The sequence below is a fragment of the Hippichthys cyanospilos genome, chromosome 22 (assembly GCF_059441005.1).
Source record: "Hippichthys cyanospilos isolate Australia breed blue-spotted pipefish chromosome 22, RoL_Hcya_1.0, whole genome shotgun sequence".
Classification (NCBI taxonomy): domain Eukaryota; kingdom Metazoa; phylum Chordata; class Actinopteri; order Syngnathiformes; family Syngnathidae; genus Hippichthys; species Hippichthys cyanospilos.
In genome coordinates, this window is record NC_142390.1 from 1,706,791 (window position 1) to 1,730,406 (window position 23,616).

The 23,616-nt window shown below is 40.9% G+C and overlaps 1 long non-coding RNA gene across 2 annotated transcripts in view; it reads right to left on the reverse strand.

The window, feature by feature from the left end:
• LOC148405360 (uncharacterized) overlaps positions 1 to 21,280 on the reverse strand; it is a 51,912-nt gene extending 30,632 nt beyond the window's left edge. For both annotated transcript variants that reach the window (XR_015864218.1, XR_015864219.1), the window contains exons 1-4: positions 21,201 to 21,280; positions 20,521 to 20,581; positions 18,592 to 18,668; positions 18,367 to 18,509 (exon numbers count right to left, since the gene is read on the reverse strand). This is a non-coding gene — a long non-coding RNA (uncharacterized LOC148405360). The remainder of the gene's footprint in view (positions 1 to 18,366; positions 18,510 to 18,591; positions 18,669 to 20,520; positions 20,582 to 21,200) is intronic.
• Positions 21,281 to 23,616: the final 2,336 nt, after the last annotated feature.

Sequence of the window (23,616 nt, forward strand, 5' to 3'; positions counted from 1 at the left end):
ATGTGGCGATCTGCGCCGTTTCTCTCACGGCTTGTTCGCTTTGCAGGAAAGAGGCGAGAGGAACGCAGCTTCTCAGCTGTTTCCTGTTTGTGTCGAGTGCGAAGATGTGACGCGGAGGCAAGAGTCGCTGGCACAATGGGGGGCAAAATGAGGTAGGAACGGGGATTTGCAAAGACCAGACGTGTTTGAAAGCCTAGAGGAAGCGCATTGAAAAAAAAAGTGCAGAGAAAAAAGAAAATAGCTGACAGGAAGATCTCGGCCTCATACTCCCCACAATGAATACACACACACACACACACACACACACACACACACTGTCAAACACTATCAAAACACCCACAGTTGAGACGTACCAGTCTGCAACAGATACACGTTAATGAAAACACATAGGTGTAAAGGGGTCGAGAACACACTGTGCCGCTGTTAAACTTACGTACACAAGCATGCAAACAGGCACATACAGTATACGCAAATCAACACACATGAGCTTTTAGTACATAGTGCTTAATGGATGGAATTAGGGTTGAGAAAAAAGGTCGACCTAGTCGGGAAAGTTGGCTAAAAATCGGTCGGCTATAAAATATCTGCCGGAAAAATCATTTAATCTGTTGTTAATTTGTTTTAATGTTGTTATTTGCCAAGTTTATTTTCCTAGATTGATCATTTATGTAAAGTTGTTTTTCAGTTTTTTTACTTTAAAGGGATAGCGTGTAAGATTTAGACTGTTTTTCTTTAAGGACAGCAGGACGTTCTGCAGGTGCTGCATTTACCATTGTCCGTAACTATACCAAACATGGCCGTCTCTGGAGAAATGCTATACTGTTGGTCATTAAGAACACATTTATTTGCAAGTTTCTGAAATTTATAATGATTTAATTAATTTCTTTTTAGTGAAAGGGGGTCTAGTTCTTACACACTGTCCCTTTAAGGGCACTATTACATGAGTAATGCCCATGTGACATAAAAAATGCATGAACGGTAGTTAGTGTTATTTTCCCAGTTATTTTGCTAGGATCTAAAAATGAATATGTTATGGAAGATACTAATAATGAATAGCTACATCCACTCATGTCAACTTAAGTAGATTATTTAAAAAAGATGTATTTTTTTAAAATTCAATGGAATAATCAGAAAGGATTATTTTACAAAATATTATCTTATTTTATTTTGAGAATCAATTCGATAAAGATTCGATTATGACAGTCATAGTTGGAATCAATTGTTTAATCCCAACAACAACACATTCCCAAATCCTTGTTTTGTCCCCAGGAGATATTCCAGCTGCGGAAATCAGATACAGATAACAGAACGACCTACATAAATCAGCAGCTTAATAACTAACCATGGCTAACTCATTTTGCCTTGGTGCTAATATGTTACTCATTACACATCAGTCAAAAACAAACATAGCAGCCTCATAGTAGCTAAATGGGAGGCTTGATCTTCAAGTTTACTCATGGAATATTGTTGAAATATCGTCTGTATATGTCAAAGTGTGGCTTGTACTAATGACATCTGTGTAACAATTGACAAAATAAAGGGATACAATGGAATTTAACACCAAGTTGCTTCATTTCCCAATTAATTTGCTCTTAACTTGAAAATAAAAGTCAATTATATATATATATATATATATATATATATATATATATATATATATATATATATATATATATATATGTGTGTGTGTACACACACACAGTGACAAATTGACCCCTGTAGTCATGTTGCGGACCCCATTTTGAGAACCACCTCCAAAGGATAGTTCACAAATGTTGTTTTTTCAATTTGACAATGCGTCAGTGAGCAAGAGCCAAACTTTTATGCAGCTGTTGGTGGTTCAGGGGGTGTATGCAAGGGGGATATTTGTGCCACAACACCTCCACCCACTTCTGGCAGTGTGTTCCACCCATGCCGTGCATTCCTGTGCGCGATTGGCCTACTTGGGTCGACAGGGTGGAAGCGCACATAAAACAGACAAAAGAGTGGGAGGCGAGGTAAATTACGACTTGTACACATCGCTACGGAGACAAATGTTTTCTGTACGTGCCTGCACTCACGGAAGAAGCGTAACACGACGACGGCTAAACAAATAGTTCCCAGTGTGAACAAGATGAAAGTACATGATTAAGAGTAAGCGGAGTAAGTAAAATTGATGCAACGTCGTAAGACCTCTCATATGGGGAACATCTGCAACCGTTTTCTAATCTCCCTCCAGCTTTTCCCATATTTTTTAACCCCCACACTGCAGACAAGAGATTTGGCTTCTCAATGATTCGCAACCATGAACCGGGGAAAAAAAAACATAAGAGCATTTCTGTGAGGAGCCAGTTAAAGTGCTGACCTCTCGAAAAAGAGCCTCTCGGTGGGGTGCAAAAGTTGTTCCGATGGTCGGGAATGTCGCAGTGCTTTGACTCTTTGCTCGACTGTGAAAATTTGTGTGTTGATGATGTTTACTTGCTCTGCCGTGGTTGGCGTATTTCTGCATTTATCCATGGGTGTTGGCACTAGCGGCGAGAAACGAAAGCTGCGGCACGCTAGAAACTCATCCATAACACTTGGGGCCAAAATAGCCTCAAAACAAACATTCTTAACTATGTTGGAAATGTCAACATAAGACGCTATGACCTTCTGTCAGGTCAACTAGTCAAGACACTTAAACATCAAATGCTACTTATAATTAATTGAGTACAAATCATAAAATTGAAATAAAACACCGGTTTCCAAGAGTAGTCTAGTTTTTCAGTGAAAGTACGTTAAGTGTCATATTTGTTGTGCAAACGAAACCCAACAGCTTAATGTTTTGCTATATCCTTATCAAAGCAGAAGGCAAATCAGAAGTTTAACACGTTTTGTTGCCAAATATCGTCAAGGTTCACAGTGTTAGGCTGCCACTCTTTGCGGTGTTTTCACCAAGCGAGCACAACGTGAATCCCGACGCTAATTTGCGCCGTGTCTCTTCAGCTAGCAGATGCTCGCATTCTAGACGAGTCTGCGCAAACAAAGCCACCAGTTGCTGAGGGTGGAAGCATCCTGGTCATCTGCCAGACCGCAAGGGAGTGACTGACCAAGCGACAATGGAGGGTGTGAGCTAACTCGGGGGGAAGGTTGAGGCAGTAGCGACTTGAGGGGGGTGGTAAGAGGAGATAAAGCCAGACAGATGGAGCAGACAATGAGGCATAGACACCCAAAGTGCATGTCAACAGACCCCTCCCTTCAGGCCTTCTTTATCTCCCTATGTATGCCAAACTTTCTTACATTCTCACTCCTGTGCCAACTTTGCGTCAAAAGTTTGTCGCATTTATGGCTGCGTGCTCCTCGGCAACAAAAAGTCGCTCCCTCTTTGTCCTTAATGTATGACGATCTGGTAAAAGAAGAGGGGGAATGTACAGTATCAGGAAACCAAAGAGCCACGAAGCTTCATCCTTTGACTGCCAGTCATCCATCAAATGCAGTGTAATCAATTATATTTTGCCAAGCCCCCCCAGGAAAGAGAAAACTTTGTGCTTCCTCCGCACTAGAGACACTATAAATAAGATTATTATCTGTATCTGTATCCTTTTTAACCTAAATAAAAGAAAAACAGCTATAGAAATCAACTTTCAACAACTGTTAATTATTTTTTACAGCGTTTATACTGGTTACATCTTAGTCTAAAACTGAAAAAAATAACCACATGCATCTAAGTGCCTGAAACTATGATGACAATTTTTATTTTATTGCAATTACACTTTACTTGACAAAAACAAAGCCTTTTCCCTGAGGTCATCCGCGCCCCTCCTGGTATTACCTCGCACCCCCCAGGGGGGCCCGCCTCACTATTTGAAAAGCACTGATCCAATGAGATAATTGTAAAAATATGATAATAGCAAAAGAAACTACGCTGTTTTTATATATTTATGACATTGAAATAGGAATATTTACTATGTCATAATTAGAGTGTGACAACTTTTTAAGACTTTTGAATTATGGGAGTCCAGGCTAAGCCAATCATCGAAGTCATTGAAAGGCTTGCATATGTCAAGTTGGCCGCCTAGCGCCACCCGGTGGTTTTGGAATGTCAACACACAAATTTCTATTGCACCCAGTTCACGAGTTGCCATTGAAAGGATTCATGCAAATAAAAAAAAAACTTTCAATATGTCCAAAATTTACAATATTTCCAATTTTGAATGGTAGTAAATAAGCCGAACAAGGGCTAAAATTAATAACCCAATAAACCAAAACATCACAAAGCCTGAGTTGGGTCAAAATTTCCCCCAGGGGTTAATGTGAAAAATAAACAATGAATAACATTCCCTTGGCCTGTGTCCAAGTGCTTCCCAAAATAGCCTGGAACAAAAACAAAACAAAAATGCTTGGCGGAGGTAAACATTTACGATGAAGAACTGCTGTGAGTGACACCTATTAGCAGTAAAACTCCATTTGTGTGTGAATGCAAAGGTGCATTCGGGGAAATTGCCTCGTCAAAGTCAGAGTGGCTCTTTGAGGACGAGCTAAAAAGGAGACAGGAAACCAGTCAGATCAGGGTGTTTGTTCGCACACACCCGCACACACTTCCACATGAATACCCACTGATTGCTAAACCGAGGCCTTACATTCACTAATACGACCTGATAACCTGGGATTGAACACACTGTACTTTCAAAAAGCTAATGCTAGCAATCTGCTCATGTGAATCGACAAAGACTGTATTTCAAGCAGTTAGGTAGTAAATTCACGTGAACCGGGTCAATATCCCCCAAAAGGTTTGCTGGTACCCATATTTGAGAACCACTGCTCTAAATCACCAAATAATCTCTAAATGTCCAAATGTTTCCATTCACCCCGGCAAATCCAAATCCTAGAATTCCAGTACGTAGCGTATCCGGATGATGTAAGTCTGTACACGGTGCTAGTGCTGGGAACCCGACAGGGAAAATGTGATGCAACATCTGTATCCTGTATCACCTTGTGGAAATGTACACCCTGAAACCCCCCGCCAAGTACCCCTTGAAAAGACAGCTGACAGGTGCTGGTCTGTGTCACGCCCTTGTGCACTTCACTCTATTTTCATTGATGACATGGGTCCAGAAGTAGTACCCCTGCGGTCATTAGCAGGTGATTAGTGTAGTCAACTGGGACGTATATGACTTTAAAGGTCATTTCTACAAAATGGGACTTATGGATTTAGAAATAAACTTATACGAGCTTTGTTTCCATTGTTCTGCTTTTGAAAAAAACGGCAGTGGGTATAGGAATGGTTAGCGATAAGATGAAATGGAATCCCAGTGGGTGATTACACAACTATCTACAGATTCTAGGGGCTACTAGCAACTTTTCCGTACACAACGAGCCACTTTCAATAAGGTAGCTTGCATTGTCAATTAACCATCTAGTACTGCGGAAAGATATTTATAATATGTGCTATATATGTGTGTTACTAACGATTACATTGATTACTATGTATCATTTTCGATGAGGACATCAATTTCCAGATGTTTAAGTGTTAAATCGGTACTTCTGGGATTGAATGACTGGACTCTTGAAAAGATGTGAAAATACGTCCCTGGCATTGAACGAGTTGAGCAATTCAATTTCCTGGGGGATCAATGCGGTTATGTGTGGCATTCTGGAAACCAATAAACATTCATGTTAAGACACTTCTGCGATCGACACACTTTTTGTTCCAACCTATCTGGGAAGAGAAGAGTATTATGCCCTTTAGATTGAAAAAAAAAAAAGTTTGGGGACCCCTGGTGTAGCCTATGCCTCAGTTTATTAGCTTCCTGAGGAAAAATCTTTGGCCACACCCACAAAATGTTTAATGACTGAGTGACGTATCGTAGATGTTTAATCCATTTTACTGCAAACCACGGCTGAACATTTGATCCCAACTACCATTTTCTTTTCAAGAATTTTCCATGTCATAGCTCGTCACTGAACCTCTACGTCCTTTTTGGAACGTGCTTACCGATCTTTTCTCCACACAGGATATTGAGCTCCTCGATTGAAAGCCCTCATTGTATTTCAAGGATCAAGGGAAGATTGCTGTAGTAAAGATCAATGGCGTATGTCAATACTTAGCATCTGAGTGACGTCAGACGACACTCGCTGAGAGTTTGCGGTACCAGTTTTATGGCGTTCTTTGTAGGGCTTAATGGCGCAAAAGAAGTTGTATATATGTCAACGATGACAGTGGAGCAACAAATTCACAAGGAAAAATAGGGAGTCTGCAACTTATTCACTTAAGGCAGTGGTGTCTTTCAACAGTTACAGATTTGTACCTTTTTCGCCGTCATCTTTGTTTTTTGGCGCCACCTCTGGCCGCTGTTGATAGTGAATTTTGTGGTGTGTTTTTGTTTTATTGCCTACCTTATTATTTATTTAGTTTAATATATGAAAAAAAATAATTTTGAAATTTCTCAAAATGCATTTTGTGTCTACAATTGCTTGCTAAGGAGGCCAGCATAGCTAAAGCGGCATTTTATTTTATAATGCTGTTTTTTACTAAATAATTTGCAGCGACCTTTCGGGGGGAAATTTACCCGGTTTGTTATGAGGAGGCGTGCGATTATTATTTTCTAAACTTCTGTTTAGCTGAAAAGTAAGGCAACAGATTTCAAAATCTAAACAAGGATGAAATGGATATTAATCAAAACTCGAAAGTCATTTTGTGCCACAAATTTGATAACAAATCCAATACCATGGCGGCCTTGTGCTCGCCAAGCCATCCCTCTCAATCACAGCACACCACCATGATCTGCTGCTTCATTTCCGCCCGCTGATTTCTTCCACCATCACCTTGCCTCCTAATCTCCGCCGTAATTATCTGTTATTACGTGCACATTTCGAAAAACGTAGTAGCGTGGCGGACAGCTGAAGCAGTGAAGCAATGGGATGATGAAAAAGGTCAGTTCATCAAGAAGGTCATGGAAATTTGCATGTGTTTTATTGAACTAACAGAGGGAGAAGTCTGCTTGGTAACAGCATGACCAATCAGAGGGTGCTGGGGGAAAAAAAGTGCAAACAGCTGAGAGCTATTTCTCAAATTTGGGTATGAGCACCTTTAGGTGGTGGGTGAAGGAACTTCAGGGGATCTGAGAAAGTTTCAGGTCTCAGGGGCTATAATTAGATGTTTCTTTTTGAATTAAGAGCACACTAAGTGGAACATGAAAGAAGCGATTGCTAAGTTGGCTTATAGTGACTCTTTCGCAAAATGCATGCCTTATTTGAAGTCGCTGAATGAAATACACCAAGAGGTACCACTATAAAGTTGATCTAATCACACACGTGGTTTTAAGTGCTTCTATTCCAACTCATCCAAAAATGTGTTGGACCGGTGTAGCCTGTGCAGATGATGATTGCATCACCTTGCCGAATGGGAACATCACTTACTATATTTACCAGCTCTAATGGGCGACAGATTAGATGTCCTCCTCCTGTGCGGACACTGGGCACTTGGTAATGGATTTGTTGTGTTCACGGCACATCTTTGTATTATTTTGCGCCTAAAACAGATGCTGTGTGAGGGGAACATTTTGTCCATTTAAATCAGGAATCAGTGCACAAATGACTGACTGTATTTCACCAAAGGGGGGTTGACTTGGAGAAATGCAGTAATTTAAAAATAATTAAAAAAAAAAAAGAGCAGCAACACTATCAAGTGAATGCATCAATTAGCAAACGAATGGAAAGATGCAAAGATTCTAAAGGCTTCTTCTGTTCTCAGGAGAACAAAAACAAGTAAAAAAAAAAAAAGACTAAAAAGGAACACCTGCCTCACATTTTGCATTGGAAAAATACCCCTCCATGCCGCACCCCAAACATGCACCCCTTCCCCAATGTGAAGAAATGTTCTTTCACTTTCATCACCATAGATACCCCAGTAGAAGTTCTCCAAAGGGTCCTCACTAGTCAAGCCCTGGTCCTTATGCGTAACCGTCGGCAACAAGACACACACTTGTTTGGCTCGTGCACTGCCAAGCGCCCCTTTGTGTGTTAGCTGAAGAGAATAGGGGGTGCTGAGCTAGAAAAGCGGGGGGCAGGGTGGGCAAAGATCCTCAGCCAGAAATAGGGCCTGAAGCAACACGTGTTCCTCAAAATAATCTGTTTTTTTTTTTTTTTTCCTGTTTGGGTTTTTTCTTTGTTCCCAGTATAATCCCCACCATCCTTCCAGAGCCCACTGGCCTACTGTCCCAAAAGGCTAATTCACGCACATCAGCTTGTATTGTCCTGATGGTACATTATAATAGGGGAAGTGTGTTGAATGGTGTCAACCAGTTACAAGACAAACAGAGAATTTAGGCCACTCAAATTATAAATAACGATGATAAATAATGTTAACTGTTTTGATTTGTCTCTCCCTTTCATCCCAAGTGCCACCTAGGGGAGCCTTTCAAGCCACGCTTGACCCTGTGAGGGTGTAAAAGGGCATGCAGCCGCCTGGCGGGACACCTCTGTGTCTTTCTGAAGTCACCAGAAGGACGACCAGCGTCCACTCAATATTAAGAATAAAAAGCCAGAACATGTCACAAAGAGACACCCGGGTGGACAGGACAGGACTCGGCGAAATACTGGGCAGGGTAGGACTGCCTTCAAGCGTATTTCCAAAGACAAATAGGAGAATGCTTGATTCTTTTTTCTTTCTCTATAGTGCCATATTGAATGACCGAGACGACACAAACAGCTTATAGCCAATGGCTAGGTCAAGCAGCGCCCCCCATATTTGTTTGAAATGCGATGCAGACATCGCCACAAGGACAAAAGATGAGACAACAGCTCAGTCTTCCAACCCCCCCAATCGCAACCTCATAGTTCACAAACCATTTCTCTCCTAATCCCTGCGTTTGATAAAAATTAACAATGTGATCGAAGGATGTTCAGTCCCCAGCCGAGGAAAAGCGTGTACTGACCGCCGGCTGTGTAATTATACGTACAGTATTTGCGCGGGCAGACAGCGGGACCATTGTGTGTTATATTTATGTATTTCTGTTATTGTGCTGTCCCGTGGAGAGATGACCCACTTCCTACGGCTCAGACTGTACAATGGTCGGAGCACACTCAGGCGGTTATGAGGTAAAATTTTGTTTGTTATGATAGATGACTTTGATCTAAGACAGGGATTCTTAATGTTTTTTTCAATGATGTACCCTCTGTGATTTTTGTTTTCAGCCAAGTACACCCTTACAAGTGCAAAGCCTTTTTGGATTAAAAAAAATAAATACAATTTTTTTAAATGGATGAACGACAACGAACATCCATATAAGACTGCCACAATCGGGGTTGGACAAGAGACAAACTAGCGGAGACAGAAAAAGGTGGGCTATATAATCACCTGGTGGTGATTGGACTGATGGAGCGGAATGTAGTCAGACAGGTTGGTGTGTTACAATGAGCTCTCTGGACAGGCAGGCTGTGGCAAAAACTTAAAGTAAATACATAAAAGATTTTGCAAAGCATCACTAAAATAAAATTTAGAAACAAGTTGCTTCATGTTCAATAAATTTGCTCTGTGGTAATATTTGTCACAGCTTTACAAAGCATTAAGATTCGCTGATATCTGCAGTATAGAACGTAAAAACAAACAGGCTTAAACGCTGGTCTAAAAAGTTTTCTTTGTGAGTTAGGACCATTGTTTGCTACTGGCATTTATTCCAGGATACAGAAAAGCTGTCAGTCGACGGTAAATTACATTTTCTCACACTTAAATACTAAATCACTGAGTGACATGGCTATTTTGATCTTGAGAGCTCACATGGTGGCAATCATCAGCAAAGTCATTCATGGGCTCATCCTGTACATGTGGCGTTTGTGCGTCACTACATTGCATCAACCTCAAAGAACGCCTGCAGTGTGTATCGATCAAAGCCAGTTTTACCGACGTGTTTATAAACATCACACAAGTCATTGTGTAACATGGATCCTAATGGTGTGTATGACGGGTAAGCAAGTTGTGCCCGAAATGTTCTCTTATTCTTCTCCAAGCGTTAATTACTGCATGGCAGTGCGACTGCACCGCTCTCTCATAAATCTCACGTTGCTTGCCGTGCGCTAATGCGGTGAGAAAGCAGCTGTGGGATTACATGCACATCAATTTTTGCATACAACCGAGGGAGGACCAAGGTGCAAAAATGCCAGAAATGAAATGGCTCAGAGGCAAGCAAGCACAAAGGAATGACGTCATCCCTAATGAGAAGTCACATGGCTTTTAAGCCTTGAATAGATGTGCCACCTGAATCCTATCTTGGAGGCTTTTGCTCTGACATTTCAGCACAAAAACAAGAAAAGGTACACCTCTTTTTGTTTGCACTTATCCTGCCTGAGGCCACCTCTTGCTGTGACACCCACTTTCTTCACCCTTATCCACAATATTACCCATTGTGGAAGACCACAATAACAAAAGCACAAGTACGAGAGTATAATCATACCCGTGTGGCCAGGAAGTGAAAATTGAAAGAAAATATGGAGACTAGCTTCACTAATACAGAAAGACTTTCAAGTGAGCTTCCAAAAGAAGCACAACACAGGGCAGTATAGTACACAAGTTTGGAGTAACAGCCCCTCCCCCAGCCATCTACTTGCCCCCCCCCATGTAACCTTATCTCTGCGCAGATCTCGGAGTGCTCAGCGTAACACAACCCAACGGGCTTTACCGTCTGTCTCCCCCTGTCAGTCAGTCAACTGTATTGTACAGTCATTGCAACATACATTTTTTGTCCAAACATGGTGGTGTGTCATGTTGTAGTGACAAACTGCAGACATAAATTTAATTGCTATGCCTTATTGACATAATCATTGCTTGAACTGTCATATAAAATGATCCACAAATATTTTGTTTACATATGCTGTATATATATATATATATATATATATATATATATATATATATATAGATCTGCAGCTGTGTTAATTGCTTTCAATGCTGCTGCAGTGATACCACACAGTCACCTAAAGCGTGTATTTGACGGTGATTTCTACATGTTGCGTCAGTTGACGCTTCGTACACATGCACTGTGGCTCAGACTTAGTGAGACAAATTTAAACAGGCTCTGTTCCCTTTGGGGATTCTCGCCGTGTTGCAATAAAATGAAGGGAGGAACTGGGTGTGATAAAAAAAAAAAAAAAAAAAAAAAAAAAAAACACAATAGGTGTCGGAAATTTCGCATCATGAAATGAAAGATATCACACTTGCAGCTTGATTTTGACTCCTTTCGCCCTGAAGGGGTAGACGGCTGATGATTGCATTATTCCCTCTCATGAAGTGGCCACTGTCTCTGATCGTATGGTAAGATGATTGTTTTCAAATGAAGCCGCATCATCCATCCTTAATAGAAAATGTAATATCAACGGCGGCCAGAGGCGGGACCAAAAAACAAAGATCACATTTTTTTTTTAAGAAAGTCTTATCCACGATTAAAGGGATTTTTGATCAAATACAATAGACCCCTGTGTTACAGCGTCCCTGGCTTATGTTATTTTCATGTTGCGACGTGGAATACAGAGTTTTTTCATCCCCTCTTTATGGTATTTTCTCTGCTTTGTGAAAAAAACAACTGTCATGACCCTAGGGGCTTGGCTGTATTTGTGTTGTTTTGACTACAACATTATGAATTTCTGGTATACTGGAAAATTGTGTCACTAAATCCATCCATCCATCCATCCATGCAATTCTTACCCAAGTTTAAAAGGTCTAGGTCAACATGCATGAAGTAGTGTGTGTGTGTGTGTGTGTGCATGTGCATTTGTGTTTTAATCTAGTATCCGTATCTACTGATGAGTCTGTCTGATCCAGGACTCCCCGCACATCTAATCCCAGCACCCTTCTGTCCACTGCCACTGTCTGTCAGAGCTTGCGTGTGTTTTGGGGATTAATACCGCTGAACATTGTTCGCTTCGATCAGTTTCATAGAATAAATGAGCACGCTGCCTGCTTAATCCGCCGTTCCCAGCCCCAGAAGTCCACTTAGTGGGGTTAAAAACCCAATCCCATTGGAAAGAAATCAATGAAGCAGAGAGCTTCTCGAGACCTATTTCCATTAGGACACCTCTTTGTCAAAATACTCTCGTCCTTACAGAGGAGTGTTATCCAGAATGTCAAATATATATATATATATATATATATATATGCAGTAAACAATTGGCCATCACCATGGAAGGGAAATGAGAGATTATTAAGCGGTCTAAAAACGGTGAAACGCCAACGACAGTTGAGATATACACACAATCGCGCACACACACAGTGCTCATTTTACCTGTGGGTCCCAACAGAAATGTTTGAAGTCGCAAAAATTGCACAATAAAAGGGACAATGAACGTTTAAGGTTCAAACTGCATTTACAAGACCTGAGCAAAAACCAACAACAGATATTGACAACTGTCCCAGTAATATTTATTCAAATGACTGAATGAACTTACACGAAGCATCTGTCATCTTCATTTAAAAACACTGATATACTGTAACTTAGTCCATTTTGGTAGAAAAGTCATCTTTTCATGGCATTCTGACATTTTCACATGCATACTTTCTGTCCAATTAATTTCCTCGCCGCTCAACACTCCGTTTCAACTATCGGGCCCGTGAACGTGATTTAGTGAATCAATCAGAGTCAAGGGCGCGTAAGAACAGCGACGGGACAATAGACCTCGGGGTCAGATCCAGTTTTATTTGACATCACATTTCGTAGGCGACTCGATGCAGATAGATTGATTCACCGCTCCGCTGCATATTAGAGGAGGTAGGACACCTTTCAGGCACCCGCGCAGAGCTATATGTCTTCATAAAGGGTACTTGCCAATGTAAATGTCCGCCATTGTGCCTTTCTGTCGCTTGCGAGTTCATTGTGATGGTTGATGCAAGTACCGAAGGGACTCAAGAGGAATACTGTTGCTTTATATTCAACTCTAAGTGGACTGTTGATTTTATTTCAGGCATGGATGTAGAATATATTTACTTCCTAGGTTAAGGGATTTAACAGACTGAGTTGAGACTATTCAAATGAAGTCCAGACAGAGCCACATTGGAGGTGTGGGCTCAGTGGGGCTAAATACGGGATTGTCTTTTTACAACTGAATCCGGGAAAACAGCCTGCGCCTCCTGGGATATTGTGCGAGTGAGCGTATTGCATCCATCTGCTTCATCACACCCCTCCAATAGCCCCTTATCGTCTCCCCCGGTTTGCCTCATTTCAGCTCCAGGTGGGCCTCCCTAAAGCCTGCTGCATGCATGTATTAGCGCCTCCTTGAAGCGAAGCGACCTTCAAACGTCTTTTAGTTTCCATAGCAGCCAGCCCGATGGACACCAAACATATACGGTTGGTGGACTCCGTCCCCATCGAAATGATGTGAAATTCATCTGGTTAAAACATTGGCAGTCTTTCCGCTACATTCGTGGTGAAAATGTCTACAATTTGCACGATACAAGTAAATGTTTAAATTTATATGTACAGCGGACCCCCGGTTTACGACCTCCCTGCCTTACATTTTTTTTTACCTTACGACGTGGACCGCGCTCATATGTGTGTACATGCGTCACCGCTTACCTCATTAATATGCTGGTTTGCTATTGGTCGGCGTCACAACTCCTAAGATACTTGTCTAGTATTGGTCGGCGTCCAAGAGGCACACAGATGCTAGTCTGCTACTGATTGGCGTTACTCGTTCTAAAACGGCGGACCATTTTATAGATACAGTATATATAAATCATTATTGGTCCAATTTCAGAATAATTACTGTCATAAACGGACTTTGCCAAAGGCACACTCATTCCAGGGTACATCTAGGAATGCCTTCCCTCAGTCACCAGGCCAGACATGGGCAAGATCAACAGTGATTTTCACTAGGGCTTCCTTCCAGCGGGGAAAAACAAGGACGAAACGAGGACAAATGTCAACCACAGGTCGGAGCATTCAAGCTACATTGTCTCCACGGGTGGTGCCCCCCCCCAACTACTCGATGATTTCAGTGTATGCCATTACGTTGGCCGTGGGGGACCACAGACTCAGCACTACCGCTAATGCATGTCTGTCTTCAGCCTCCCCCAATGGATGCATACAAACATGAGAAGAAATGAGGTCAGAGCGCCATAATCGTGTCTGCTGTGTGTCCGCTTGCACTTCACATGGCAGCGAAATGTGTCCGTATATGTGTGCGTTTCTACAAGGTTACTGTCATGGGTGGTAAGTATCCGATTGGCGGCTGGAGACGAGTTGTTGACGAAAAGGAACAGACCCCCTGCAGACTGCATCCACTGGACCAGACAAACACACGCACGCACAAAAACACACACACACACTGTAGTCCTCCAGCCTCACCCCCACTCGTACCAGGGAGAAATTTGTTATTATGCAGACACACCCTTGGTCTCCCGCTTTGGCGAGTTCGCTTTTGGTCTTCCTAACAAGCTGACAGATGTAGGGCACCATGGGGCGATTGCTAAACAAACTTAGATTCACATTCCTCCCTTTTGCTCAAAGCTCAACGCTGGTGAACTGTGAAAATTCGCAGAACAAACATGTTTCTATACTGACATGCCAATTATTTGCATGTGCGATGGATGCTAGAAACAATGGAAAATGTTCTATTTGGGGGCCCGGGGAGCATCATTATGCAGAAAAATGGGGCAATCCGTGCGCTTGTCACCCCGCGTGCAATATGAGCGAGGCGGCGTTGCGTGTTTACGCTAATTTTATTGTCACGCATGAGTATATTTCTGGATGCGGCATGAGGACGGCTTCATATTTTCTGTATGTGCCGCTAATGGTTTATGCGCGGCCAAGTATATGCTTGTCACTTTGGGTTTGCGCCTCATAATTACCGAACAGGGGCACGCAGGAGTCCACTGTGAAAGTTTATTTGACTATTTATTCATTTTTCGGATCAGAAATTGGTGCAGAATTTCAGATTGATTTATTTTGTAAGCTAACCATACACAGTATGCACAGTACACTAAGTAAACTCGCTAACCTGTTAAAACAACCTTGAGGGCAGAAAGAAACAGATTGTTGTCTGGTTTAAACAGGATTTCCTCATTCAAGGGCCGGCTGAGGCAAAAAGGCCATCCAGCGTTTCTATGGTGACCCTCACCTTGAGGCAATGCTCCACCGACCTCAAATGTGATATAACAGCTTCAATTGTTCATTGATGGGAGCTGGTGTTGATCCAGCACACCATTATTGTCACATTTATTAAGCAATTTTCCAGGAAGAGCAAACAAAAGGATGTTTCATTTTGTTTGTTTGTTCTAACCGCTGTGCAGACTTTACAGCTGCGCGAGAACAAAGAACGGTCTGTCGTTTGATGTGTGAAAGTTCAGTTACGAGCAAAAGGAAACAGAGTATATTAGCCTAGACGCTTTATCATTGGCAATTTGAGTAAATAGTTGTATGGAAACAATGACAAGACATTCCATTAGGTACTTTTGTATCGATTTAATACTCAAGTATCTGGAAATTAATGTCATTATTGTACTTAATACATGCTGTATTTCTACCGGCTCTGCCACACGGTTTGCTGCATTTTCCATTAATATGACCAGCGACAAATCTCTGTTGCCATAGTATCTCGGTTCTGTGAAGGTCAAAGCCAATGACCCAGGCAACGGTTCAGTGGATGCTTCTACAGAGGTGCAAATGAACCTCTAGACCCTGACGCTTTTTGACAGTAGGTGAGAGGATACGGGAACGTATAGGGGCGGGGACAGTGAGAATGGGAAGAAGCACTAGGATTTCAACCAAGGGGAGGATATTATGACAAAATAGGAAGCTTGACAATAGAAAAGATGGTTGAGCGGTAAGTATGAAGGTAGTCGAACGAACAGTCATTGAGTCGTTGCGTAAGTTGGTAGTTAGATAAGTAGGTCACTACTTGCTGTATGTTTTCATATTCATGTTAAAAAAAAAAAGAAAAAGTCTTACAGTCAAAACAAAAATTTGCAAGCTATAGTCCCTCTTCTCTGTTTTGTTTTATTTTTGAAGTCCCAAGGTGTTATATGCCTGACAAAACGAATTTAGGGAGTTTGCACCTACTTAGCTCAATTTGTTTATACCACTTTGCCGCTAATCCCTATGACGAAACCTGCTGGGAGATAAACAACTCAAAGTCTAAGCAGTGTAGAGCAGCAGTTCTCAAAATGGGGTACAAGTCCTCTTGAGGGTACATGAAAGCACCTTAGTGGATATGTGAGATTTAAATGGGGTTTCTGCACGTATCGGCACATTTAATTTAATGCTCTTTAATGCAATGAATAAAAACACCTTCAATTGTGATCAAGATCCTTAAAAAGCAGTCATTCGAGCTGAAGAACTACATCACCGGCTTTGCATCTACCACACTCCTCCAACAAAGATTTTTGATGAAACTGTCAGAGTTTTAGCAGTCTTATGAACTGCAATGAATTATTTAGATTTCTTTAACAGATCCTAGATAGGGCAAACCGCAATAGTTGTTCATTCTGCGTCTGTCGCCACCTCAAAAAAATCCATTATGTCATTAACACAGAGCGGCACATTGATTTCCAATGCCAGAAGGAAGATGGAGTGATCTACCTGACAATGTGGTATGTGGTGTTATACGATGCGCAGGCACGTCATACAATAAAAGCCGGCGAGATCTTTTGGCGAATTCCAGATGTCATGGCAACAGAAATCCTACTCTGTGATGGCCGAAGGTTTTCAGCGCGCATCATGCAGTCTCGCCGCTTGGCAGTGTCGCTGAATGAGCTTGATCCAGCTTTTTTTGTCGTGTACTTGGCATTTTTTCGCATTGAAATAAACCTGGCACGACTTGGGAATTTCTTGTGCTGCGGTACATTCGTCTCAATTTACATACTGTATTCTCATATGACGTACGATTGACAGTGGCTCAAGATGGGTGATTTGCAAAGTATTGGAATGTAACAAGAACTGTCCGCAACAAGTAGCAGACGGCGAAACAGGTCAACGTGACGTGACGGCAATAAAAATCTAGCTACGAGGCCAATAAAGCTAAGAAAGCAAACTTCAAAATAAAAGCGATGATTGCATTTTCGTCCATGTATTTTTTGGAGCGTTTGTATTGAATTACTGATTAGCATCTGATTTGTGGCTTTAATTACTGAGGTAGGTCTATGCTGAACCACCAAACAACACTAACTGCATTAAAATTACCGTATTTTTCGGACTATAAGCCGCGACTTTTTTCTCATGATTTGAGCCCTGCGGCTTGTAGTCCAGTGCGGCTTATCTGTTGTTGTTTTTGTTTTGTTTTGCTAGCCACCAGCAAGCAAATGTGTGTTGTATCTGTTCGAGGTTTCAATTTTTTGGAACAACTATGAAATAGAACCGAAAAGATGTGAATCAACGGCTCAAAAAGAGTTTTAAAAATATCGGGTCAGTTCATACTATAAAATTCTTCTATGTTGAGGGAAAAAAAAAAAAAAAGCCCCTGGATGGTGGTGTATCTTTTTGAGGTTTTTCATCCAAGGCCAAAATAACCCAATACGTTTTTTTGTACACTACATTCCCGTACCCTCGAGGTTCAATCCATGCAAATATATCCAGAAGGGCCAATTATTTACACGCTCTTAAGATCCGTTGAATACGTTTGAGATTACAAATCTCTACTAATGTTATTGAACTCCATCAGCTGTGTGGGAAGCAAAGAAGAAAATGTCCGAGAGAAACGTGGTTACGAAACGGTGGCGCGGAGGATTATGCAAAGGAGGGCTCACGTTTGACAAACAAGGCATCTTCAGGACCAGTGCGGTACTCCCAAAACAATGCGCAAGATATGGATGTATGGAGAGAAGCAGAAAAGCAGATGGCCTCGCTGTACATAACAATAGGACGAAATACGTCCAGTTAAATCAGTCACATGCCTTTCATATACACATGTGAATACAAAAATGACATTTCGTTGAGGTGTTACTTGATTGAGTTATGTCATAATAAACTATTGTGTCAAATCACAGCCATAACATAAGTTTCATTCTCTCAAAATTCCCTTTACCAACAGCCGATTGTATACGCGCCCCGGCTCTTTATTTTGCATATGCAAATATCCCTGTTCTTGAGGCTGTTTTATTTTTCATGATGAATTAGTCACCTAGCAACCAGAGATGACAGCTTAGCTTGATCAAAATCTAAGCCATTACGTGATGATGGTCCACTTTCACAAGGATTTTGACATTTTGAATCACAGAGACCGATACATTAAGAAGGAGAATGAAGTTAGGTCAGAAAACGCAGAACTGAGTTTTGGAGTGCATTTGTGGGACATTTTACCCGTTTGTGAGACTATGTTCAAATTGATCCCAAAAAAGGCAATCATGTCTAATATGAAAAAAAAAATGACATTCTAACAGGACCCAAGTTTGAGTAAATGAGGACTTACTTTGTTTTATTTACTTACCTTGAGAAATCTCTTGCAGTTTTCATCTCGCTAGATCTTGTCGTCATCCCTTCCTTAATATTTATGTTGTTGGCTGACATTTTTTTCTAGATAGGAAATGCCTCAGGCGGTCAAGGAAAATTTTCAGGTCTATGTCAGGGTACCTTTCACACAGAACACTGCGTGAAAAAGACGGCTCGGATAGCAAGTGCGAAAGGATCTTTTGTTTACATGTGCTTGAGTTACCTGCTAAAGTTGTTCATTTCAGAACCATGCTGACCTCCATGAGTCAGATGACCGTTGGGAAAGTCCTTGAGGCCCCCCTGTGAAAAAACAGAACAGTCCATTTTGCATTTCAGCACATTTTTAGCAGAGCACGGGACGGAAGAAAAATGAGATCATGAGGCTAATGGGAGTTCTGCTAGGGCGCTTCACAAAAGAGTCCCGGAACCATCTGCTTGGATCCACTTCATCCGAAACCGCATTTGCAAAGTTCAACGTGACCAAAGGTTATAGAAAAAAAAAAAAAAAAAAACAGGCGGCGTGGCATCCTCTTCCAGGCTTAAATGTTCTGTTTTGATCCTATGTAGAATAATCCGGTAATGACATCTGTAATCATTGTTGTCAGGGAAACAGAAATTGGAATTCATGTTGTGCATTTTTTCCTTCTCAGAATCCCTTTAATCCCATCTGATTTCCCTGACGCAAAAAAAAAAAAAAGTGGAGGTGGAAGCAGACATGATAATCCAGGACTGGACTATGGATTAAGATCAGATTGTCTGGGCAATGCAGTGAGAGTACCATGAAGCTCATTTCTCACATTTGGCTATGGTCTCAGACGCTAAATGATTAATAAATAAATGAATGAATACTGTAATACCCCAAATATAGGACACACATTTTTGCCAACACGAAGGCCATAAAAATGTCCTATGAATGGTAATTTAAAGACATATTTATTAATAATTATTTCATTTTGATTAAAAAAAATGTTGATTATTTATTGTGCACCAATACAAATTATGTTTGAAAGGTTCTAATAAGTCAGACATTGATGACGATTTAAGTTATTTTGTTGTTTTTTTTTTTTTACCCAAAAATGCTTTACACTGGTCTGAAAACATATTGACCTGTTGACCAAAGTTATAAAGTTGAATTTAACGTTTATGAATCAAGTTGTTTGCAACTACTGTAAACACATCATAAACTATCATTCTGCCATTTGTGCAAAACCTCAATTTCACGATTTAACAAATTTTCAAATTGCTCACTTGCAAATCCAAGGTCAAATATTGTACATCTTTGGTGTTCACTTGACTTTTGCTTTCATGTGAGAAGAAAAACATCATGATTTGCCACAGGCGAGGAATAGCAGCACTTCTTATGTAAGACATTTTCAAATCTGCTCGCATGCCAAGTAATATCTCACCAAAGTCCCTTAATGACAACGAGATTTCAGCATGTTTAGTTGACCTACATGCAAATGTTATCATTACAGCACCAAGGAAGATTTTAATGGCATTAATGTTTGCCAGAGTGGAATGTGTCAATAGTGAGCAGATCATTAGTCTATGTAAAGTTGAACTCCTGGTTATTTGGGTTACTTATGAAACTTGCATTTGTGCCAGGTCACCATGTACCAAGCAGGTGTGTGATCATTATTGTCATTATGGCCATCATCATGATTATTGCTGGTTTTCATTCCCATTTATTTATTTATTTTGTTACACAGCAAGGAATTGAGTGCCAGCTAACCCGAGATGCTGTTAGCTGCAACACGCACTGGCGGCTAACAGCAAACTGACTTCCGCCCTCTAGCTTGTCCCGTTAGGGTCATTATTGTAAAGTAAGAACACGGGCGATATAAAAATGTGCGTCTTTGCATCAAAATTGGCTTATGTGGCTGATGGATCAATCTTAAATAATGTCAAGTAAAAAATACTCAAATCTTTCAAGTTACCATTTATAGGACGCAACCATACTTTTCTGGGGGACAAAAGTGTGTTTTATATTTAGGGGATTACAGTGTGACTATTTTGCAAGATGAAAACCAAAATGGCAACCCCCTGACATCGCTGCCTGAGATGATTCCCATCATGTCACAATTTCTGGGATTTGCTCTGATTAGCAAAAGAGCTGGTCAGCGTTAGTTTACAACAACACACAATTCTTTACCTTTGCTCGATCCAGGTCATGTCGCTTTTAGGAGAAGCTGTAACTGCAGTTCCGATGAATACTGTGGAGAGATTACAGATTAAATGAGTCTAGCAACGTGTAACATGAACACAGTCGACAAAATTTGGCCTAACAGGGGAGATTTCCTGCAACTTTTTTTTTTTGTTCTTGCCTCCCAGGCGAGCTTGCACGTGCGTCATGGCCCACAGTAAAAACAAACATTCATGATCCCCCTGAGAAGAGACTCAAATCCCACAAAAGCCCACTCCAAGCTGTTGGAAATGCAGGTTCAGTTTGTGGCACGTCTCAGCTTGCCAAGCCGAAAAGCTTGTAGCTAATAAAGCCATCACCTTTGTTAAACACTAACAATGGCCATAAAAAAAACTGTGAAATGAGTTCAGATGGCTTTTATTTTATTTAAGTATCCAAAGGTCCAGTAAACTTTGCTTTTTTTTTCATTTGACGTTTGAAAATGTCACCGATTGCATGATCGTCGAGTTTAATTTTTAAAGAACTCGAAAATATTTGGGACAAGTGAGTTCAATTGTTTGGATCATAATGCCAAATGACTTCGTATGTGCTCTGCAAAGTTGTTTGGCATTTTTGCATTTGTTGTTGCAGAAACGACAAACAAAAGAACACTCTTTTAACTTTTGGCCCGTAGTATAGTGAAAACTTGCCCATAGTTTTGAGGTTGGGCTCTTCCCCCTCTTCCTCCTCACTTTGTTGTGGTTTTTGTCAGCGGTTCACTTCCGCATTGTGGCTCTTACGCTATTGGTCGGAGGCGGGCGCAAAGTTGACCAATGGGAGGCAAGTTGCTAGGCAGGCCGCCTCAGTTGAGACGAGCTGACACGCACGCACAGCTGTTTCAGTGAAAAACAGCGGGGTGTCACAACAAAGCTCTGCAGCATCTAACACACACACCATTGATTATTTTTCGGTTTAGAACTAATGCTAGTTATTGTTTAGCGAGTTAAAAATGTCTCTATAGTTTTCCTGCTTTTGCAAACAAACTACGTGTTATTTAAATTTGAATGTTTTTTATGGTCTATGCGCCCACTTCCGGGTTTAAAGGACAGGAACGATAATCAAGTCATAAAAAAAGTGGAGCGATCGAACAACAGACCTTCATTGTATGCGTTGTTATCATTTACCATGTTTTCACAAAGTAATATTGCAGATTAAGAAGGAATTTGACATGTTTTAATGTAATGTGCTTAATTGCAAAATCAAAGACCCAAATCAGCAGACCAATATAAGCCTTATGAGTACTGTAAACTTTGCATTTCTGCACACACTTTTCACACTTGTTGCATGTCGGCAGATTGCAAAAACTTGATTTGTGCACAATATCGTTTGCAGAGCAACAGCGAGAGCATTTATTGCTCGATCTTAACCATCTTTCTCGATCCGGCCTTGCAGCCAAAGCGCCATTTCCACGAATTGTGGATCTTTGGCCCATTTCTGTTGTTTGGATCAGCCTGTTCCACAGCCGGATGTCATGCAATCGGGGCGCGATGACCCACAATATTTGTAACCATCATCACCACCGAATAAGCAAGTCTATGCTTGCAAGGCCTTGAAACGAAACCCAAAGAAAGAACTGTGAACAATAAATAAACAAATCAATCATAATCCCAACTGTCTTGCCTCTCCCGGTGTTCCCACATGCCTCTCGTACAAGAAAACACACGTTTAATTAGGTAGGGAGGTATTCCGGGCAGGGTTAAGACAACATGGTGAGTTTTCGCGAGCTCGCCGGGACTATGAGCGGAATAATATTTGGATTTGAAGGCATGGTCAAGACGGCATCTGCTGGTTCTTCAGAAGAAAACACAATTTTCTCCTCTTGCAAGGAAAAGGACACTCCCAAAAGGAAATGTAATTGAATAGAACAACTTGGATGTGCTTTCTGTGAGTCTAGGGAAATGTTTATTTTTCCTTAATATACATGGAATTATGAATTGGAGTTTTAAGAAAGAAAAACTCGCAATTTTTGTAGATGACCATCACGCATCATACTGTATCATGCTCAAATTTGAAAGATGATCTTTTGTTCATTTGGAGAATGTGGAGTAGCAAGAAAGTAAAAAAAAAAAAAAAAAAAGCCCATTGTGTGTGCTCACACTAGTGTGGCGGTGACGCTTTTAGCCCACAAAATCAATCACAGTCTGCGACCCTTGGCCTTCGCCCTTGTTAACCTTGCCGATGACGCTTTAGCCAGCAGACAAGCAGATGGGGGAGAGGGAGGGGCTAAATTAAGCTAGGCCATGTTCGTAGGTGTCACTGTCAGTCAAATTCCTGCCTCTGCTTCCTGTTATTTAAGTCCCTATTTGATTATTTTGTCAATATTAACCCTTGTGGCATTATGTTACCAATTATTATGTTTTTACGATACGATAAAAGAATCAATGAGGAAAAAAACACAACATCAAGCAATGCAGTAATAAAATAAATGAATAAATACAAAAGTAACTACAAATGCGGTACAGTAGCTAAATAGATTCACGCTGGGCGTGTTACTGTCATGTTGGTCCAGTTATCTAATAATCTGTTGAATATATAATGGTGCTGCTTTTATTTCTAAGCATTCAGGCATGTTCAGTAACCCTAACCCTAAAATAAATAAAAATAAAATAAAAAGCACACCTCTAATATGTCTAAATTCTTTGTTACTATTACCTACCATTTTTCAACAGGTTAAGGTCGACTTTCTCTTTTTTTTTAATTTTCTTTTGTGACAATATTCCTTCCTGTAATCAGATGTCAGTTCGCTGGAAATAAATGATGAAGTGTTAAGCATTCAATAGGATTTCAACATTAAAAAATTCATAGAGAAGTAAAAGCTGCCTTTTGGGGATTTTTTTGGTAAGTTTAATGTGATTTAATACATCATTGATGCTTTATAAAAACGTATTTAAAAAATGTACAATATTTTGCCGAAGTTTAAACCAATGCGAAGTCCTTCTAAGGCATATGCTGCTCTCTAGTGGACATTAATGGAACTTCACGTTCTGCTTTGCTGTCTTGCAATTGGGGCTTGTTTTTTACTGAAGAGAGCAAAATTGCGTAAGTATGTGTGACTGACCGTTTTAA